This window comes from Crocuta crocuta, unplaced genomic scaffold (genome assembly GCF_008692635.1).
Source record: "Crocuta crocuta isolate KB4526 unplaced genomic scaffold, BGI_CrCroc_1.0 scaffold11, whole genome shotgun sequence".
Classification (NCBI taxonomy): Eukaryota; Metazoa; Chordata; class Mammalia; order Carnivora; family Hyaenidae; genus Crocuta; species Crocuta crocuta.
In genome coordinates, this window is record NW_027528624.1 from 8,192,052 (window position 1) to 8,196,750 (window position 4,699).

At 38.3% G+C, this 4,699-nt stretch overlaps 1 protein-coding gene across 5 annotated transcripts in view; it reads left to right on the forward strand.

Moving 5' to 3' along the window:
* Positions 1–447: 447 nt before the first annotated feature.
* Positions 448–4,699, forward strand: part of QKI (QKI, KH domain containing RNA binding) — a 157,216-nt gene continuing 152,964 nt past the window's right edge. For 2 of the 5 annotated variants that reach the window (XM_077755160.1, XM_077755156.1), the window contains exon 1: positions 451–609. The gene's annotated coding sequence lies outside the window, so the exon portion shown is untranslated. Of the gene's footprint in view, positions 610–4,699 lie in introns of all 5 variants that reach the window. The other 3 variants (XM_077755157.1, XM_077755158.1, XM_077755159.1) reach the window with 3 other exon arrangements.

Consider the following 4,699-nt stretch of genomic DNA (forward strand, 5'->3'; position numbering starts at 1 on the left):
TAAATGATAATTGAGTAAGTGAATATTCTGTGGCTCTATTAACAGCAATGGAAGTTGGAGAATTTGAAATATTCTAGACTTAAACCTTTATAACTTTGTCTGCAGGGCAATTCCATTTCCTCTACCAAAGTAGCTTAATTTTAGAAACAACATTCTTTAAATGAGGACAGAAGCTACTTGCTACTCAAAGAGAATGTGTTTGAAATTCAGCTAGTTTGCATACAAGCCAAACCAAAAGCGTTCTTCGGAATTTGTATGAAGCAAAATTTTGCCACAAAACCCCACCTAAGTTCTTTCCAGTTAAAACAGCGGAAGGGTTCGCAGACTTCAGCCACCTGTCGCTCTCAGCACCGTCAGTCTGATGTCAAATTTTGTCTACGTTAATTGAACTCGTCATAATAAGCTCGCAGAAAAACGCAGAAGCGGATTTTCTGAGTGACAACATTCTACAAACCAAAGAGAACTACGTTGTTGCAGCTGAGAACATTTTTCCCCAAACAGACCTCAAGGCTGGAAATCCCATCATTCCGCATGGAACACCCTCTCGCCCGCAGGACCCTTATTTTTTTACAAGGTGGCAGACACGGTGACATCCCCCTTCCGAACTAGGTGCGTGATCTCTGTTGCATGTACCGCGGCAGCACTTCGCTCCTGGACGCCGACGCCGCCACGAAGCGCAACGCCGCCCGCGGCGCGCGGCCCGCTCCCCCGAACTGAGGCGGGCTCCGGAGGCACGCAGCCGCACCCAGGCGGGCCCCGGCCCCGGAGGNTGAAGATTAAATTTTGGTCCCCTCTGGAGTCTCTCGCACAAGTTTCTGTTAACAACGCCCCGGACTGTGAAAAATTGTAGCGTCCGTGCATTTCTGGGAACGCCTGGAGAGAGAGGAAAACAGGACCCACGAGAAAGTCCGTTTTGAAAATCTAGTAGCCAGGAGTTGTTGTTTGTTTGTTTTTTTCCCCTCTCTCTCAGAAGTATCAGTGGAGGACTGTTGAAAGAAAGCTGGAAACTGTGTTTTATAGAACTGAACAATGGATTTGGGATTTTTCGCAAGAATTGTGAGATCTTTGCTATAGAAGGAGGCCAGAGGCACCTGAAGCCTGGAGAGCCGGAGTGTCCGTCAAGAACAAAAGGCCGGAAATGTCTCCGTGATGAAAGATGGTTAGAGGAGGAACCCAGGAGCTCCTGTGGTCCGGAAAGTCCAGAAACAACTTTCAGAGTGTGAACAGTTCGGTGTTGCTGCGTCCTCCGTTTTGCTTCCCTGCGTGAAACGCAGCGGCCGTACCCCTTATCGGAAGAGGCTTTTGCCGCCGTCGGAGCCGCAAATCTGTTCATTTCACCTTGCTCCGGGAAAAACCTGAGCTGTCCCTTTAAGGGGTTCTGTTTTTTTCTATTTGTGTTGGCATTTGAAAGATTGTGGAGGCAGAAAACTTTCTGGAATGTCAAGGAAAAAAAAATTGCTGGAACTCTTAAATTGAGTATTTCCAAATGTGAGCGCTAAGGGGCGCCAGTTATTTTTTTTAAACGAGAACTGTTTGGAGCAAAATGTGTAACGTACTCAATTATCTGATCTAGATTAAATTTGGTTGAAATTTAAATCACAGTCGATCATTTTATGGGTCCTTTGTGGCCACACTTCTTGTATATGTAATACATAATACATTTGCAAACACTGAAAGCACTTCCTTTAAAATTACGGGGACAACTTTGGTCACATTTCAAAAATAATACGCAGTTTTGCCTTGGTAAGATTAGAGTTTGGCAAGATTAGAGTTTGAGTAGTAATTGCAAAAGTTTCTGTCAAGGTTAGTTTTCTTGAGTGTATTTGTTTCGAAAGAATCCTTCATAGACGTTGAAATGAAAATAGGTCTTCACGATATTTAGGGTTAATTAAAGTTGGCATTCTTTGAATTGAAACGTTCAGTTCAATCAAATGGCACTAGAGTGTAAGAAAAACTCAGAAATCTTTTCACTTTACATACCTACCATTTAAAGGCAGGTAATTTGGGTTCCTCTGGTTAGTTACGAAAGGTTTTTCTTTGTGTTACAATGTTCGTCTAAAGTCTCTAGATGATAATTTAGACTTCTCTGTTAAAAAGTTTCTAACTCTTGCCTTCAGTAATTTTTACTCTTCCAAATCTAGAATTCCAATTATGTCATCTCTAACAAAGGTTTGTTTGTTCATTTCTCTGTGGTTGGCAAGAGTAACCATTGCATTTTAAGTCTTGGAGACCACTAGCTGAGGATGATAAATTCTAATTTTTTTTTTCCCATTTCGTATGGTTTACTCCATCTCTTATCTTGGTCCATCTTGAGTTTTAGTTTTTTCAACTCCCCAGCATAAGGATTGCCTCTGTGTGGTAGCTGGGATGTTTAAAATGGACAGCATAATGACTAGGAAGTTTGATTGTTTTTTTATCAGACCAGTACAAACATGCAGGAAAAGGGGCTATTCCTTAGTGTGGAATAAGCGGCTTCCTGTAATTGTTAGCCTCATTATAAACTTAATTTGACTTGAAAAAAAATACTGGTTTTTGAAATGCATCATGTTTTTTGGGCCAGATGATTGAATTTTGAAAATTTGGCAACTTGCTTTTACCCCATTGTGGTCTGTCATTGTCCAAAACAAATTAATCATGATTTCAGTTTATGGTTAGGAATTACATTTTCCTATTCCATGTGGTTGATGGAAAAACAAATTAGATAAAACTGTAAGTTTCATGTTCGTAATTAAGCAAGATCCTGTATAGTAGATGTATTTTCCGATAATTAGAAATTTCAAATGATTACTTAGGAATTCTATTTCAGAATGTATTTTAAAAGGAGGCTTTAAAAATTTTGCTTGTCAGAGAATTTTTATTTGGCTAGTTACAAATTTGGAATTTATATGTGCTAGATTTTCTTAGTTGATTAAAACTGGAATGCTTTAGATTGAGCATTTTAATTCTATGCCAGGTTAACCTTTACCCTATATTTTGACTCTGGACAATCTTTTTGGGTTTTGGATTTATTTTATGCGGGGTGGGTGTGGGGTGGATTGTCAGGCTTCAAGTATCTTCACATGGTTGCTTTCTTGAAGTTGTGAATATGTTCTAGGTTAGACCACTCACTTTAAGGACGTAATTTCAGTTGGATGTTTCCAATACTTAAGAATCTTTCGTTGAAGATAGAGATGATTGCACATAAAACCGAGGTCTTCAAGTCTTAAACTGCTCTCTTTCTCTCTTGAGAAAAGTTTCCAAACTGAATGAATCCTGCGACCATCCATGGGAAAGAGTAGTTACTACAGCAAATTTTTTTCATTAAAAACAGACAAACTTTCTTTGTCATGAAAATGAAAGCTGGAACAAAGGTGCTTGAATGCACATTATGTTTTTATAAAGTATTGCAGTTTGGAAATAAGGCGACAAGTGAGATCAGTTAGATTTAAAAATCCCAGATGGGGAAAAGAGAGAACTAGGGATTTTAAAATCAGATTTTGAGTTTTTATTTTTTAGGCAGAGGGAGGTTGAAGCCGCTGACAGGAAAATTAAAAATGTATGGTATGGGTTATAAGTAAAGCTAGCCTAAATCTTTTGTGAATATCTGAAAAATTAGTGTGTGGCTCAGAAGAAGTGAGCAAACATGTTAGGTTACATTCTGCGTTACTCATTTGAAAAACACATTATCATTTTCTTATGTTCTTCTGGGTGGATGGTAATAGATTTTCTGACCTCAATTTTCTCTTCCTCTCCCTTAAAAATGTGGGGAAAAACATTTTAAATTAAAACTTGCTTTACTAGTTAACATTTTTCCATGTAATATTTGTCTCCATTTATCATGCATTTAGTATAGAAAGTATCATACCCTCCGTTTTCTTACGCTTCAAAATTTTTTTCCAAGGGAGAAATCTTGCTGTCTACAAAAGCTTTGTTTCAAAAACGGTGGCTGTTTGTTGGTATTGAGAGGACTCTTGCTGTATAAGTTTATTAAAATTTTAGGTTGTTTTTTTTTCTTGAGCATTGTTGACAGTCATCAGTATCGGAAACAAACAGATTTTACTTAAGTTGACATAATCTGTTTTTCAGGAACAAAGATTTTGCAGTTGTATACTACTAGCCCTTTGAATTAATGGTGATAAGAAGGAAACTGATACTTAAAATCGGTTGTTCTTTCTATTATTCTCTTTCCCCCTTCCCCAGGAGGTGTCCTCAGCTCTATAACGTAGTAATGGAAATGATCATTTGTATTGTAGGTCATTTTTTAAACATTCTTTCTCCACTTTGGAAGCTTAACTCCCCTTTAGGCAGAATATGTATTCAAGGTGCATGTACATACAATGAGGCAGAAGGTGATTCCTTTTTCTTAACTTTATCCAGTTTACATGTTTTGCTGGAAAAGCTGTACTCCCAAGGATATAATGTAATTGAATTAATAGAAATAGGTTTCTTTGCTAATCACATTTGCTGGTGTGTTTGGTATGAGACCTTTTCTTAAATGGCTTTGAGAATATCAAGTGAAAACAAGTTAATTTTTTTTTAATGGTTTGTACACATTATCTTTCTGTCATTGTCCCCTCACTTGTCACTGTCCTGAAGCTGATTGCAAAGTGCATCAGTTTTCCTAAGGGAAAAAAAAAGGTTTTTGGTTTACTTTTTAAAGGGAAATAGAGTCCTGTGACAAAGGACATAAAATGTAACTCCCCCCCCCCCCCCCCCCCCT